Source organism: Camelus ferus, chromosome 8 (assembly GCF_009834535.1).
Source record: "Camelus ferus isolate YT-003-E chromosome 8, BCGSAC_Cfer_1.0, whole genome shotgun sequence".
Lineage (NCBI taxonomy): Eukaryota > Metazoa > Chordata > Mammalia > Artiodactyla > Camelidae > Camelus > Camelus ferus.
Genome location: NC_045703.1, coordinates 41,007,627 through 41,025,744, shown reverse-complemented (window position 1 = coordinate 41,025,744; position 18,118 = coordinate 41,007,627). Strand labels below are relative to the sequence as shown.

Below are 18,118 nucleotides of genomic sequence, written 5' to 3'. Positions count from 1 at the left end.
TTTCAGAAGGCAAGACACACACCTTAGAAGCGGTCAAGGCCTGGGGCTCCCACGGCTGCTGGTGTCTAAACGTTGCACCATGACAGCAACTTTGCAGCTGCCACCTTCAGAGAGAGGACAGTTTGGATGGAGGCATTTACATTTTTATCCAAGCTATGATGATTGTACACACCTGAAATAACACACAATGGAAAGGATTTTCACAGATCTAAGAAAATCCATCGCAGAAGGGCTGGGGTTTACAAGTACCTCCTGGGATCGTGGCGGTCCCTAGGTCGTGGAGGCCAGGATGAATTAGGCACTGCCATCTTCCCCAGGGTTTAGAAGTCCAGGCTTAAGCAACAAGCTTACAAAAGGAAGTTGTTTGCTTTCCTTCTTTTCAGAAAAATAACTTTGCAGTGTAACTCTTGATGAGTTGGGCATAGAAATATTTTGGCATTTACATCTTGTATCTCAAGGACAGGCCTATGGCAGATTTTTATACACTGATACTGTGGTATCCCGACCCTGTGGTGCTCACAGAGCGAACGCTAATCCTTCTGCCCTTCAGAGACACCGTGAATGGATGTGTGACTCAGCATGTCTTACAATGGTGACTGGTAGATAAATAGTGAAAACTAACTAATCGACCCTTCACCAGGCACTAGGCATTTTGTGTACTTAAAAAAAAAATTAGTCACTCCAATAACCCCATGAGATAAGTGTCAAATTTTATAGATGAGGGAATTCTGGTTGAGAGAGGTTAAGGAGCCCAAGATGACACTTGCCAGTTAAAGCCTGGAATTAAACCCAGGTCAGTCAGACTCTAAAGCCCATAAATTTTCCATTTTCACCAGTATATTTTTTAAACCACAGTTTTATTTTGTTTTAGCAGAATTAAAAAAAAAACACAAACTTGAAACAGAACACTAAAATGTTAAAGCTCCTTATATGGCATCAACATCCATGAAATCCTAATCAAATATTTGAAGAACCTCAAAAGCACTTCCAAAGGGCTCTCCAGACAGAAAGCAGCTGCCCCGCAGCTGCCTGCTCGACGTGCCGTCTCTGGTTTGACATCTGCTACTTGATTTTTCGCCTCTCTCTCGCTCGCTTTTTTAAATTGCCCTCAATGCCTAAGATTGTTCATGCCAATGCATGGAGCGTTTCCAATTTATACCCAAGCTGAAGGAACTGCTTCTGGTTATATCTAACTGCACACAAGTGGAAAAGCCTCCGTTAGCAGAGCAAATAGGCCTCGACCCCTTTGTTATCCAAGCTGGAAGGCACAAGTGGCTTTTCCACCCAGCCTGGCTCTGAATAAAGTTAGCTGCACTGACAGAAGGATCTGAGTGGCGCACTTTATCTAGAAGGAGAAGTTAACATCACTGCAACATCCATGAATCTCACACTGTGCGGTCTGTCGTCTGCAGATTTGGTATTTGTTACATGATGCTGGGTACTTGTCTATGTCATGCCAGGCCTCAGCTTCAGATCTGACAGGGATCCCACTGGGTTGTTCTGTCTTAAAATCAACCTTAAAATTTCCTTGCCACGAAGCAATAAAAAGATTAAAAACAGGAAGAAAACTATGAACAGCTTTGCCTTTGAGAAGTATTACTTTGTCAAGAATTTACATTAGCAGTTAGATGGAGATAAGGCTAGAGGGAAGAAGGCCATTTCAAAAGCCCAGAAAAAAAGGTGAGATATGAGGAGTCAGTTTCAACATTTTGACAAGAGGGCAGAAGCGGGAAGTGAATCGCGGAAAGTCAGGAAAGAGGGAATCATAGGTCTCAGTGCATGGAACACGGGAGAAATAACGGGGTAAGATATCCTTCTGGTCTTTTAGATCTTGGTTCCAACTCCAACAGGAAACACTGAGGAAGGGCATACGCTGGGGCTAGAACTTCCCAAACAATATTACGGCAAGAGTAAAAGCCCGTGCAATATATTGTTTCACCTCTTTGTGACTATACCATGCTATTGAGGTTTTAAAATATAAAATCTTTAGGTCTTAAATTCTTTGTTGTTAGATAGGACTTTTCCTAGCCCCTTTTTGTTCATGTTTCTTTGAAATACAATTTCCTATGTTGTATATAGAACTTGTATGTATTTTTATTTATTATATCTCTTGTAAAGAATAGACTGGATTAAAACCAAAATGTTAAAATCTGAGATTTCTTACCCTCTCATAAAGAAGTTTAAATTGCTTATGCTTACTGTAAAAATATGATCTGACTGTCCTTCTTTGTTTTGTGCTTTAAAGCATGTTTTAGTGCCTTTTCCCCCCTATTTTTGTCTTTTTATAAAGAAAAGAGTTTTATTTTCTATCTGTTCTGCAATGATATGGAAAAGTAGATGGTCATTTTAAAATTACTAGTTATAAACTTGTTTTGTTCATGAATCTTCTTAAATCCATATTTATTTAATTCTAAAATTTGAAAGCCAAACAATAACTTAAGCACTCCACTTATGGAAGATGAAGGGTTTAAATATTTTGCCTTCTCTATTCCATTTCCCTTATTCTGGTCCCTAATTTGGGATCAGAAATCTGATTTGAAAAACTAAACCTTCATTTTCTAGATTTCTCCAACTATTTTTGTTTCCAAAGTTAGAGTGGTCATTTAGTCTTTGTGAGATCAAGAGTTGCCTCCGCTATCTGATACTGTTTGGTTCCAATAAAGCTCATCCTGGCAAGGAGGATGGAAAGCTGCCAACATAAGAAAGTCTAAATGTATATCCTGAGAGCCAGAAAGTTCAGGCCACAAGGTAAATAAGGAGAATGTCACTGGGTAAACACCTCAGCTGGGACTGCGTCTCTGTGGCACATCCTTATGTAACAAAGCAGGATCGGGGGGGGGGGGCTTTTGGGGCAGACCCTCCTGCCATGGTCTCTGCTTTATCTCCTCTCTGAAGTACCGAGATAATAGTATCTGATGCACAATTCCTGGCTTGTTTTACAGATGCGAAACCCTCCACCAAGTGGAAAATGTTAACAACTCGATGACCATGAGCACAGAGCCCCCAGGCTTCCTGGAGTCCAAGGATTGATATGACCCCTGTGACACTGCCCTGTTACCTCGCCACCAACCAATCAGAGAACTGTGCAGAAGATGATCACACACCCTGCAATGCCCCTCCCTCACCCGACCTTTAAAAATGCTTTCCTGAAACCCTTCAGGGAGCTCAGGCTTTTTCAGCACTGGCTGTCCCAGACCACTTATATGACCCCTTACAATAAACTACACTTTCCATCGCCACAACCTGGTTTCAGTAGATTGGCTTTACTGTGCGAGGGTGAGCAGACTGAGGCTTGATTCAGTAATACTTGAGGGGCCTGTCTTTTGAGACAGGAATGGGACAGAGAGACACAGTTAGATTCTAGACTCCATTCCTCTTGCACAGCCACATTATGAAGTTTGAACTTTGACTCATTTCTTGGTGATCTTTTGGGAAACTTTCCCTGGACATTCTTCACTTTGAACTGCTCTTTTTCTACCCCTGCTACACCCATCCCCTGCAGGCACCAGGTGAGCCATTACTTCCCTGTACCTCCTCCACACTTCGTGGGATATATATATATATATATATTCCTTTACTACAGATACCAAGTGGAATTCAGTGATTGTTTACTTTCAGTCACTGTGAGTCTGCCATGGTTGGGTAACATTCTGTTTAATCACTGTATCCAGTGACTGGCACGCAGTAGGTCCTCAGCAAATGGTGCTGTATTGAAAAATCACTACACATTGCTGAAAGAAAAGGTACAGGAGAAGAAAGGAGAAAATGCTCGTATGCTGGGAGAAAGACAAGAATCCATTGAACACACAGCAAACAGTCCTGAAAGGTAACAAAAGAACCAGCATAGTATAAGAATCAAGAGAGAAAAAACACACAGGGTGAGTGTTTCAACAACAAGTGCTGTAGGAGGATGAAGATTAGGAAAATGTCACTGGTCTTGGCAGTGGTGGTCACCGATCACTCCCAAAACAGAAGATTAAATCAAATGAGGGAATCGGAAACCAAATTGCAAGGGTGGAGTGAGTAGGAGAAGGGGCGGGGAATAAGCAGTAGATAAACTATCTATGAAAAGATTTCAAATACATATTAGTGCATTATATCCTAAGAAGTCCTGCAGTAAAGAGTCTTGTAAAACTTTAACTCAGGGTTTCACAGCCATTTTTGACCACCAAAACCTTCCATTGCTTAATTCTATTATCCTGCTGAGGAAAACACTTTAGCCAACAGTGATGTCAGCTAATCAATTGTATTAATGTATCTGAGGAAATACTGTGTCAACAGGAGGAAAAAGGGATTCATTGAGTCAAAAAAGAGGAGCCCCAGAGCAATTAATTCACTGATTCATGCCTTTGACAGTTTCTGAGCACCTGCTACCTGCCCCCGCAGAACACAGCAAGTACAGCACTGCCTCTACCCACAAGCTAATTAGAGAGACAGAGGCACAAACTGACAAAATGAAGAGCTCCCACTCAGAACGGTGAGTGCTAATAAAGGTCTATACTGAGCTCTTTCCAGGAAGAGGAACCTGCCTCTCTACTGGACTTGGGGTAGGGCGGGGCTGAGTGAAAAAGGGAAGAAAATGCTTTATAGGAGGAGGTAGGACTTGAACTGGGCTGCCTTATCTGTAATTTACTTTAAAATTTTTGCACACAGACAGGTTGATACTAATTGCTGGTTGGTTTAAGTTTCAGGTTGGGGGGCAATCAGGATTGGAGAGAATCCTCACTCCAGTGGTAGAGTTTTATTAGAAAAGCCGTACTCCAGAGGTGGTACTGAAAGTCTTCCATTAATCAGATCTTGATCAGGACTACAGGCTTAGCAGAACTAATATATTTTTATTGCTGAATTTACTGTGTTTTATTTATCGTAAGGAATATGAGACAGAAGCACTCATTGGTGAGATTAAATATATTCAAGATTGGCTAAAACATGTTAGAGACATATCCTATCCTATGAATGGGATCTGAAGCATTTACCCTTTGAAATCAAGCTTTTAATACGCTTCCATGGAAATCCTGGATGCAGCCATTGTTAGAAAGATTTCCCGTCTCACTCATCTCAGGCCTCTTCATCCACCACCCACACCCACCAAAAGGAAACCTATGCAAGGGCAAATCATATGAGGTCAGTGTCTAACAAACTCTGGAAAGATGCAGGGATGGCATGAAACAGCCTTATAAATTCAGGGAATTCTAAGTGGTTTCACACAGGATGAAGGGAGAAGTGAATTGAAAGAGGAAGATTAAATCTTTAGCACTACCCAGGGAAAACTGGGCCTTAATCACATTGAGATACAATATCTTTTTAGAGTGGCAACAGACACATCAGATTACAGTAGTCTGATAAAAAACACCCATTTAGACAATCCCACTGATTTCCTTTGCTTTGATTATATGCTGGCATCTCATAGAGATTGTATTAAAGTGAGTGAATGAACCAGCTAATGCAATGATTGAAGTCTCTTTGGAAATCATATTGCTCAGTAAAATGTAATGCATTGGCATTCTGGTGTAGGTTCAGTCTCTTTGGGAAGGTTAATATTGAACATTCCACTGAGTCTGGTCAATTCTACCTGCACTCAAAAAATCAAGTTCCTATACATGCAAAGCAGAGGGTCAGAACCTTGGCTCTTGTGCCTCTACTGCCCTGTGAGACTCTCCCTGAGTTCAGCGACCCTCCAACCCCCGATCCCAGAAAAATCTCCTGCTCTTATGGGAACCGTTGGAAAAATGGGAAATGTGGGAGCTTTTATATAAACTGTTGAGATTTGGGTGGTGAAATGTGAGAAGCTTGTATAGTCTGTAAGCAATAAGAGTCAGTATGAGAAAACTGGGGGAGATAGTAACTGGAATGAAAACATGTGGGTCCTGTGTACTTCGTGTATATTTAATGTGGAGAATCAGTTTCTAACAAGATGCACATCTTTCCCTTTTGCAACCATTTTGCTACTTATAAATACGCCAACCGTGTTTCTATCCTGCAAAGGGTGAGAGGAGGGTATGAACTAGAGCAGACGCAATCTGAGAGGAGGTTCAGAGAGGTGACGTACAAAGACAGGAGCAGTGGAAAACTGAATGCAAATTTATTTTAAAAATAGAAAGATTACCTTGAAATATTTTATTCTTGATTAGTGCTACTGTTGCTTTAGGTCTCATTTTACAGCTAATCAAAATAATACTAATGTTCACAAATTATCCAGGGATTCAAATCTTTTTAGAAATCTCTAGAGTCTAGTGTAGAGGTCTCAAAGTGTGATCCAGGGACCCTTTCTGCAAAACTATTTTCATTAAAATACTTAGACTTCATTTGCCCTTTTTTTGTTGTTGTTCTCTGCTAAAAGGACAGTAGAGTCTTGCAAAAACTACCTGATATATGATATTGCAACAGAGTAAATGCAGAAGCAGATATTAAAATGAACAATTTTCTACTAAAGCAAGCAGTAAAGAGATTTGCAAAGGATGAAACCATGCCACTCTTTTCATGATTTTTTTTTTTTTTTGCTTTGGATAATAATTATTTTTCATGAAAATATGTTTCTTATAAGAAAGTCTAATAGGCTTATTTTTATTCTTTAAAATGAATTGATAAAAATTTTAAACATTCTGCATTTTAATTTTTAATATGGTAATCAATACCAAAACCACAGCTCTTTGTGGTCCTCCATAATTTTTAAGAGGATAAAAAGGTCTTGAGACCAAAAAAGTTTGAGAACATCCAGTCCAGTCAGATAATTTGACACTACCCATTTATTTTCTTCTGTTTGAATTAAACTAAGCCATGGAGGAAAGTCAGTTTCATGTGTGCCTCTTCCATTGCAGGCTGAGACTGTTGCTCTAAGGGGGTCTGAAGGTACTGGCGAATTTGCACTTCATTTTTTATTTGAATGAGATGGTGTCTCAATGGCACTAGACTGGAGGGAAAAACCTTTTTACTCTTTCTACAGTGGTAAACTTCTCTTTTTGATGACTTAGCATATCCAGCATTCATTCCACAGTATTATGTGTATTTCCAAATGCTGAAATTTAAAGGAATTTATGTTGATTGTTAGACTCTCAGAAGTAACTTGAAAAGTCACTACACATTTACATAACTATGAACTGAGCTTTCAGAAAACTCCCAAAGGCACCAGATCCCAGAGACTTAAATCTTAATGGCAAATTTCTCTACAATGGCAGACACTAAAACAGCACAGAGATAAAATATGAGATCTGCCCAGATTGAGGTCCGTTCACTCGAATGGAAGGCGCCATGTGCATCACTTTGACTTATTATGGGAAGAATTCATGGCCATGAATTTGTTGACTGCTTTCCAGAGAGCTGACAGCTGCGGATGGATCTGCTTGTTGTTAATAGTCCAAAGTACAAAAGAGGCACCCAGTATATTTTTAAAAACATGGGCTATTTCAGCAGAAAATAATGTAAGACTTGTCTCCTTTCAGAATACATTTAGCGTTAAAATAATGCAACGGCTTTACACAAAAACTGCCTCCCACTTGCTCTAGCTTGTGGGGTAAATCTTACTTTTTTTTTTTCCAGCTAGAGATTAAGAAAAATAAAAAATAGTACATCTTAACCACTGTGATCCTTCTCTCATTAAGCCTTGTTACATAGAGAATTGTACTGAGACAGAGGGAGACAAAGAGAGAGAGGGAGAGGAGAGAGAGACACACAGCTAAACAACAAAAACAAATTTAATGTTTTTTAAATTTTTTTTTTCCCGCAGACCAGATTGCAATTTACAATCATGCCATTACATCAAATGCTGCGACACTTCACAATGCCGCCTAAACGCAAAATTGGCCAGGTTTAACATAATAGCTGGCTGCGTAAAACATGAGATTGCAAATGTCACCGGAAAGAAATGATGAATGGCTGTGGGATATTTATATACACTCTATAGATATGTTGGCTAAACTGCTGAAGGAAAATCTGTTAAAACTGATTATTTCAGTTACAGATTTGGGCCCCCAACAGCTTCTTGTATTGCAGGCATCTGGGGTCCTAAGGTCTCTCCTAGGGTAGCGTAGTTTGTCTTGCTCCAGACTTTCCTCCAGTCATCACTCTGCTTGCGTCAATGTTGCTCTGTGCCCCGAAGCAAGACAATGACTCACATCAAGGCTGATGAGGGCACAACAGATAATTTAGCCTCTGCTTCTAGGTGACCTGCCTAGAAATTCTTGCCTTCGCATCACCTCTGGGTCTAGAAGGTTGCTGGGTCTGCCTGATGCCTCCTTAATCATCTGCCTACTTCTGAGGCATCTTCTAAAAAGCAGAGTCACATTCAGGACGTGGAAAGTTTCAAATGATCCTGGCATTAAATGATATACACATTCTATGTCATTTTTCAGGTCTTGATTCCAAGAAAGAACAATACTGCGTAGACTATTCCAGTGTTTCCTTTGAGATATGATGTGATAAAAACCAAAAATCACTATAGTTTACACCTCTGAATTTGAAGGTGAGATTTTTTTTCATATGAATTTAGTGTTACAACAATAATAGCCAACTCTTATATTGTGATTACTATGTGCCAAGCCTTGTTCTCATTTAATCCTTGTAACATACACATGGGTGGCCTCATTGTTATATTCATTTTAAACATGAGGAAACTGAGACACAGAGAAGTTATATAACTTTACCAAGGCCACACAGCTAACAAGTATGAGATTCAGGATTCAAATTCACAATGGCAAAGAGTTCATGCTTTTAATGATGATGATATATTGCCCTGCTAGTAAATAATACAATACTCAAAAACACAATGCCACGTTTGTAAAACCATATATAGTCATTAATCTCAACTTCTGACCTAAAGGTCCTTTGACTGGGTACTGGTGCTGAGCTAGAGGACTTGAGACAGCACACACTGAAATGTGGGCAGATGTATCAGTCAGACTGGGCTAGGTTATGTTGTGGTAACAGACAGCCTTATTATCTCGGTGGCTTAAGGCAACAAAGGTTTATTACTCACTCCTGTTTCCTGTCCGTCATAGGCTAGCTGGGGGCTCTGCTCCAAATTGGCATTGTCCTCACACCAAAACCCAGGAAGACCCAGGACTTGGTATCCACTCCATGGTAACAAGGTTGGAGGAAGAAAGAATGTGACAAAGCATTTGCCAACCATTAAAGCTTCTGCCTGGAGCTGATCTATGTCATTTTCCCTCACATTTTATTGGCCTAACAGAATCATATCACCCCATCTAGCTCCGAGAGGAAGTACAGCCCTCTCATGTGCCCTGAAGGAGAGAAAGTTGGGCTATCTGTAAACAATCCTAGGGACAATCTCAGCACGATCATGTTGAGAAGGGGTTAGTTGAGACAGCACCTGAGAGTCATCTTAGTTTCAGTGTGTCACGTCTTTGGGACAACATTTATTTATGACCACGCAACCCTAGGCTAGAGGCCCTGCTATACACTCCCGTAACACCTGCTTTTTTTTTTTTTCATATCACTCATCATATTTGTCATTATTTATTCTCTGCATAAGATTTTGTATAAAATCCATGAAGGCAGAGACTAAATTTGTATTGGTCATTGCCATAGTCAGCCATCCTCCACTCTACTTTGGTACTTTCTGATTCAAATCAGCTCAATAAATATTAAGCCAGTAAATATGTGTTAAGCTAGGGAGAGAAATAAGGAAAAGAATCTGTACCTGGCACCCGCTGCCTTTTTGAGCCAGTTTCACTTAAGGACCTTACCTGATGAAACAGAACCATCCCCAGCCAGCAAGTTTACACCCTAGCACAATTTTTGAGACAACCAGAAAGTTCTCCAGTTCCTGCCCACCACCACTTAGGATATCTTGAACAAGAGACCAGGTCTTTCATTCCACAAAGAGAGCTTAAAGGAATAAAAATGTAAATATCTGGGTGAGTTGTCCCATCAACATGAATTACAATCAAAGTAATTATTTTCCTGGTTTAATAGGGATATCAACTTAGAAAGCCAGAAGACTAGACTTTTTAAAGGGAAGGAAGGCCAATGTGGGGGGAAAATGGAGTAGAAAGAAGAGTCTGGAGGTGAGGTGACTAATTTGGAATTTTAAATGTTGCTATGAGCCTCAGCTTATATATATCTTTTCAACCAAGGATCTTCTGTTACATCTAGATTTTGGATTTCATGCCCACGGTGGTCTGAATACGTTCGTGGGACCCATGAGAAATGCACCAAAATCATGAACAGGACGAACCTGATGCAAAGACATAAAAGCAATATGTATGGCTATCTTTAAGTAGCATCATCATCTGTTGCTTTTCCCCCACCCAGACCCCATCACCATCATAAACTGCATGGAGAAAGATTTGGATTTAGACTACATTCTCCTGGGATAGAAGAGCTAATGGAGTTAATGGATTCTGAAGCACAAGGATACTACACTGACTTTTTTGTTTGATCTAAAAAGCAATGCATTCTATGTCATGTAATGTGTGAGTTACTAGGTCATGTGCAAATTTGGGATAATTACTAATACTTAAACTCACATTTCTATGATAATTTAAAATCACAGCACCTTCATTTTTCATCAGAACAAGTCACTTTAGAAATCTAGTAGTATTAAGTCAAAGGGATACACTGTTAATAATGGAGGGAAAAGCGTTTCTAATAAGAAAGCCTTTTCCTTAAACAATCGTACATAAAAGAACTATGTAGGAAGCTTTTAGTTTTCTTAAAGCAGTCAGGCATCATAAATTAGGCTTTATGTCTGACCTCAAATAGAGCAGGATTATCTCAGAGGAGAAGCAAAATAAACATTAAAAAGCTCAGATTACACAGGATCCTGCAGAAAGTCCCACGGTGGGAACTCGTCACTGAGAGTGCTACTTAATTCTTCTCTCTTTTCCTATCAAGGTTCATATTGTCTGTAGGGATAGTTAGAATTTGTTTAAAAAACTCAGTTGATAGAAGTTTGGGCCTTTTGTTTTGTTTTGTTTTGCTTTCCTTAATCAGCACAATTACTGGAATCAAAAGGGAGCCTTTGTGCACAGACACAATTGGAAAAGTAGGGTTACCTTGATAAAGGAAAATTGTGCCTTTTTAGTGTGGGACTCTAAAGCAAAATGTAACCACAGGAGATTTTCCTAGGGAAAGGCAAGCCATCTTTAGAAAAAAATCTCTACCTCTTTGTACTCTGGATATTAAAGTTTCAAATGTTAAGTCTACATTTCCATTCTGTACTGTTCTATGAAACACGTTGTAGAGGCTTTCCTCTGTAATGGGACTGCTGTCACCGTGATTAACTGGAGACAATCTATGCCAACACAAGAAAAGTCATCAACATTTGCCTATATTAATGTTATGTATGAATCTTCTCCATCTTAAATTGTCAATAATATGCATGTGGTATCTGTGTCTGAAGCTTTACATCATGAAAGTTACTTTGAAATAAGGGTAAAGAAAAAAGAATATGATTTTTCAAACATTTATAAGCACGTTTTCAAAATTATTTCTCAATTTTTTTTTTTACACTACAAATTGAACAGTTAAGATTTGGTGGAGTTTTGTTTGTTTTAAAATGGAAACATTCTTGGTAGAGCTTCAGGAGCACTTGATAAAGAGTCTGAAAGCCAGATTCTTAACCCAGCCTTACCAATTACCAGTGACAAGATCTTAACAAGCTATGAAATTTTATAAATTACAGTTTCCTCCTCTGTAAAACATATAATACATATCTCCTGGAGTTTTTTATAGGTTAATTTTACACACAAATTTACATTTTATAGGTAATTTTACATTCATTATATCCTACCTACACCTCAAGAGTTTGCAATGGCTAAGAAGAACGTTTATGGAATAATGTTAATAGGTCTTCCTAAGGAAAAAATATGGAATGATTAAATGCCACATTCATCTTTGAGTTTCCTGCAAGTCAAGAGAAAAGTGGAAATAGGAAGTAATACACAGACTCATTAACAGAACGAGGAGAAAGTCAGGTAAAAGTAAACTAATTTCTCAAAAGATACAGATGTTTTCCTATTATTAGATTCTACACGTTCACATAGCAAACTCAATAATATAATGGATGAAACAACAGAAGCAAAATTGTAAAAAGTCTGTTTATGACTTTCCTACTGATAAAAGTCAAGAGCACCAGTTAAACAACTCACTAAAGGTCAAACAGTATGCGATTTAACTAGCTGATGATTTAACTTATCACATAGATAAAAGTCTGGAGGTATGGTGACACAACCTTTAGTTAACTTTGATAAGTAATTTCTTGGTCTGCTTTTAAAAGGACCTAAGTAGGAGATAATTTGTGTTTCTTATTTCCTTTTGTTCCTTTAGTGACAGCAGATTGGTCCGTATAATTTCATAATTTGGAAAGCAGTTTAGATAGGTTTTTTCTGAATTATCTAGTGTAACATTTTTAAACACCTTTAAAAAATTTATTTATTTATTAGAAACATTTTTGAGGGGAGGTAATCTTTCTCTCTTTCTCTCTTTCCTTCCTTCTTTCTTTAATGGAGCTACTGGGGATTGAACCCAGTACATTGTACTTCCTAAGCACACACTCTACCACTGAGTTATACCCTCCCTGACTAAACACCTTAATATATTTTTTGTTTTTAAACTTATTTGCCTTCTATTAAACAAGGATCATTCATTTGCCTTTGGGAAAATAAGGCTACTTGAAACAAAAACACAAAGGAGAACAAAGAGATGGAACTATGAGTTAGATACACAGAAGAGAATTCCTGAGTTACAGGAATACATGGCTTTAAAATCCATGATCAAGGGAAAGAGAATATGATTTTCTATTTTTTTCACCATCTGTTTCTACATTAAGAGCTAACCACATGGTAGAATTTTACATGGCAGAGGCAGAGAGCATATCATAGAATTTTATTGCCTGTCAGAGGTAGATAGAACCTTGGTTAAGTCCTTGTCACATAGTATAGGCGGGGAGGTCCACTTCTTCAGCTCTGGGGACTGTAAGACACAGGCAGGAGAGACACAGGCAGCAGTGTCCACAGTCCCAGAGGCTTAGCTGTGTGACTGGCTTAACAGAAAGCTAAAAGCAGGAGGAACTTTCATCTTATTCTCTTTGGCATCTGGAGACTAAGTACCATGCCACCCGAGGTAGCCTGCACCAACAGCTTGTGTACAGTGTGGAAGTGATCTAGAGGTTCCTCTGTAGCCTCCCTCCCCCCTAAAAAAAAATCCCTAGAAAGAAACTGGGATTCCAGGTGGGGAACATGATAGGGGTTTCACAAGAGAAGTCACCCCAAGTCCGAAGGTTTCACTGTGGGATGTCCAAGGAGCCGAATAAGAATCAGACCTACTGTGTGCAGGTAACAAGAGGTGATGGCCAAAGTCCCTGAAGGAAGAGATGACATCAACCTGAGGGATTCAAAAGTAGAGGCCAGCAGGATGCACAGAAAGACTACGCCTCCGCCTTACAGAGCAGACCAGCACACAGACCAGGGCAAAACCAGAGACTCTCCACTCGCCTGCCTCTATGCCTAAGAGCTTTGTACTGTTTCTCCCTAAAGTGCAGAAATCATCTTGGGAAGTGGGAAGAAGAGAGGAGAAATAGTGCCAGTCTTGAGTTGAACTTTGAATTGGCAAACATTGTACCAAATTTAAACCCTTGTTAACCAAAAATGGATACCGTTCACTGCCAATTTTGCAATGTGTCTTTTCTTCCCACTATGGTGAGGCTCATGAGGAAAAGCTAGCACCAGCTACGGAAAGTAAGTTTACCGTTCCACACAAGATCTGGGCTGCACGGAAAAAATACTGACTCAGAGTAAGTCAAGGAGAGTTTTCAATTCTGGTGGTCCCCTGTGCAGAAGCACAGAGAGCCAGGCTACTTGGAGTCAGCCTAGGGTCCTTCTCCAGGAGAAAGTTTAGATTGGTTTGGGCCCTTAGATAAACATTTGACTGGAACACCACACTCACATCAGAGAACACGGCAGAAACGCTCCTGGCTCAAAGCCGCTTCACGCTGGGAGAAGGGTCCCCCACACCAGCAGCAGAAAAGCTGCTGCCGGGCTTCGATGCAACGTCTGATTTAGAGCAGCACTGCTTCTTGGTGGGCCTGCCGGGAGGAGTTAGCCATGAAATGTACCCCCGGGGAAGAGAATGAGTTCACAAGCTTGATAGAGTGATTTGGTACTGACCAACTGAATTCTGAAGAGAGTTTAGCAAAGACAATAATTGTAGTTTTTGACATGACTAAAGTTGAGCTATTATTTCTGCCTATAGCGATACACCAAGATGACCTGTCTCTGGGGAATCCTCTTGGCTCATGATAGTAAAATTTTGTCATTGGCATAAAGGAGAACACTTATCTTTCCATTTTCCTCTGGTAGAATGGCACACTCCAGTCTCACAAAGAAATATCAGTGTATTTATTAAATATCTGACAGAGAAGATGGGATTCTGGTGATTTAATGAAATAGTGTTTTAAGAAGCACCTGTCAAGTTATGCCTCCTCCCCAGGCTCCCGCAGGAAAACAGTGTTTGCTGAATCTAAATACTTTCTACCAGGTAAAACCTTTGCAGTTGGACAGACTAATGATTAAATTCAATCCTGCTTTACGTATGGCATTAGTCAAGCCACGTCTCTGATGTAAACACAGCTGAAAAACAGGGCTAATGTTCCAGAATATATTCTTCATTGGATTTCTGTGAGGATCAAGTGAGGTAAGTTTATAAAACCCCCAAGTGTTTGGCACATAGTAGAAATTCAATAAACATTAGTTCTGTCCCTCTTGTTATAATTTAGGGATCATAACAGAATCCTGGACTAAATTCTGAAAACAAATCTGAAATCACTTGAGGTTCTGCCCAAAGACTCATGTTGAATTTCAAGATATTTTGCCAAAGGAATTCTGATTTTGAAATTTCTCTTCCACTTGTTATTAAACATTTTTGAGCACAAAGAAAGGACTTGGAACTCTATAGACATTCTTGTTTCCTTAAAAAAAAATTGCATAGGAAACTTTTTGTTTTTGTCTTTCAATCAAGGAGAGGAAAGAAACAGGGTTTTGTTGTTTTCTTTTTTTTTTTATCTTTCTCTTCTCCTTCTAAAGCACAGTCTTTGAGAAGTTTGAAGTAAATGACAATGAAATATAAAATTATGCAAATAATGGCACCAAAGTAGCATCTCTTTTAAATTGTTAGGGATTCCTAGTTTTGTAAATACATTCTGGGACTCAGTATGATGCCTAACCTTAAACCACTGAGATGTTAAGGTCTGAGCTATCGATTGGGAAATAAGTAATTTTTTTTTTCAAAATCTGCTTTTTGTTGGCCAAGTGAGCATCAGTATTTTTCTCCTATATAGTCAGCTCAGTGGCTTCACTGGCTTGATTACACTAGCTGTGTAATATTGGGAAACTCATTTAACTCTTTTGGATAATTTTTTATTCCTTTATGTAAAAGAATATGCCAGGATAGATGGGCTTTGATGTTTCTTCTGCATCTAAAATACTGTGACCCTATGTGCACCTAGTTGTGTGTAGAAAGAAATGGTATGAGTTGTTGAGTGACTTAGATTTAAAGCACCTGAGCTTAAGAGTGCCCCAGCTCCTCTAACTTCGGATATGAGAGAAGTGCTTGCCTGCCTTATTCCAATTTAAGTGGCTGCTGTGCATCCAGCATTACCCAGACTCTAGAATCCAAGGAAGTCTCCACCCTCACAGACTTTGAAGTTCAGATGAGAGGGGCAGATATAAAACTACTGCATACCCTAAAGTACATATAGGATTTAGAGCAAAGAGAGAACGTGAGAATAATACCAGTAGTATCAATAGTAAACAACTGAAATTGAAGCTTCTGCACACCAATGTTTATTTTAGCAAACGTTCTCTCTTCAGAGCTATTAATAGTGTTTTCGGGTCAGAACCGAGTCCAGTGAGCAGAGGCTGGGCGTATCTGAGACTTCTGTTGTGCAACGGGTCACGCTCAGTTTCTAACGACCGTCAACTGGAAACCAACTTCATTAACCACTGAGTAATTACCAACACTCTCATGAATAATGGTCAAGGTAATTTTAGAAACAGCCATTTAGCTGACACATCAAAGGTGACCAAACATGTCTCACAAAGTAATGACTCTGACTAGTGAAAAATTAAACCACATCCTCTCATCAATTTGTTTTCAGATCAGTTAATGGAGTCTCCTACAGAATAGGTTTTATTTTTATTTTTCTGGCTTCATGTATATGACCTTGATTGGGATGGAGGAAATGCTTTCAGATAGAATATTGGCAATGATGCTGTCAGTAATTCTCAGGTTTGTTATTGTAGTGACCTTGTGGAAGAGCACTGTGATTCCCAAGCTAAATATCGTGTCACCTGACAGAAACTTGGGTGAGATGTCTGTGACTTTGAAAGCAGTATCTTTTTGTGTGTGCTTTAACTGTTCAGGAAATGATTGTGTTCTCACTGGAGAAATGGTCTTGTAATGCCGAGATTTGGTAGAAAAGGAGGATGATGAGAAAAAAAGACTCAAAGACTAAGACGGATAAGAGATAGGAGGTCGACTGACAAGGTCAAGGGATAAAGTCTTAGAGAGGATGGTAGCACTGCTGGTGTGGACTCTATTTAAAAAGAAAGGAAAGATCCTGATACATATTTCAGTTACACAGTCATCAACTAAATTATGTAAATGAATTCATAGCTATAAACAAAACTAATTTTTTTTCCCATGACAACAGACTGATAACACTAACATCATTTTATCCTTTTTATTCCCTTATCTAGTTTAATGCCATGGCTCACCATTACAACACTGGAACACTGACTTACAAAAACCTTCACCTCCTTTGCCCACTTCCCTTTCAATTATAGTCACCTGGAAAAAGCTCAGTTCTAGGTTAATCAAATTTATCTGCTGACTCCATGCCTGCATCAGACAACCATGCTGTGACATTTTATATTCATGCACAAATCCCAAAATGGCAATCCACGATGCTCTGCAATTCTACTTTAATTATTTAATATATTAGATTTCATGTTCTCCAGCACCTTCTCTCTCCTCAATCTTCCATCACTTCCTACTTTACTTTTTTTTTTATTGAAGTAGTCAGTTTACAATATTGTGCCAATTTCTGGTGTACAGCATAATGTTTCAGTCATACATGTACATACATATATTCCTTTTCATATTCTTTTTCATTATAGGCCATTACAAGGTATTGAATATAACAATTCCCTGTGCTAAACAATAGAAACTTGTTTATTTTATATATATATATATCTCAAATCTCAAATATATATATATATATATCTATTTTATATATATCTGCAAATCTCAAACTCCCAGTCTATCCCTTCCCACCCCCTTCCCCTACTCTGGAAACCATAAGTTTATTTTCCATGTCTGTGAGTCTGTTTATGCTTTGTAAATAAGTTCATTTGTGTCCTCCTTTACTTTTAACTAAAGATCTTGCCCAATACATCACTAGCAACACCAGGAAATAGGAATTTTCTTATTTTCTACCAAAATAAAAATCTATTTGAATCTGAACCCATGTTCTCTCTTCTATTCTTTACAATGAATAGTGTCCCAGTTTCTATCAAAGGCCAACCCCTCCACCTATGCTCTGAAGCTCATCACCATTTCCTTCTCAAGGACTTTGTTCCTAAAAGTATTACCAGTCCTGCATAGTCAATTTCTTGCTTGCTTTTGGATCAAAAAGATACATATAAAAACTCTTTTATCTTTCATCTTAAAAGTCATCCTTGAGGCTAGAAGCAATGACACTCCAGTAACAATGAGCACACCTAGGGCCAGACAGTATTTTCTCAATACCATTCTTCAATAAAAAGAACTGGAGCTCCTTGGAGAACTGGTTAATCATAGGCCTAAATTAGTGAAAATACAGGCTGAACATCGTGTGGTGCCAGAAGATGAGTAAATGTACACATATACAAGTACACACGTACACACACACACACACACACACACACACAGAAAAGAAAATAAATTTTAAAAAGAAAAGAAAAATGAAAAGGATTGGGACAAATGAAAAAGTCCTAAGAGGCAACCTGAAAAAGCCTTCAATGGCTAAAGTAAAAACAAAGGGGGTAACAGAATAAATGACAGGATTGGATTATAAGCCAAAGAATACAGTCAATACTCTGGAGTTCATACTGATATATATAAA

General features: G+C 38.9%; 1 protein-coding gene and 1 long non-coding RNA gene across 7 annotated transcripts in view; both read right to left on the bottom strand.

Moving 5' to 3' along the window:
• The window catches only part of NKAIN2 (sodium/potassium transporting ATPase interacting 2), an 854,966-nt gene that overhangs the window by 198,759 nt on the left and 638,089 nt on the right, over nucleotides 1-18,118 (bottom strand). The gene's annotated exons all lie outside the window — the stretch shown is intronic.
• LOC116665372 lies at nucleotides 2,273-17,724 on the bottom strand. Its single transcript, XR_004321964.1, has 4 exons — nucleotides 17,714-17,724; nucleotides 16,063-16,067; nucleotides 8,859-8,866; nucleotides 2,273-5,845 (listed from the first exon to the last, which is right to left on the bottom strand). It is a non-coding gene; the product is annotated as an uncharacterized LOC116665372 (long non-coding RNA).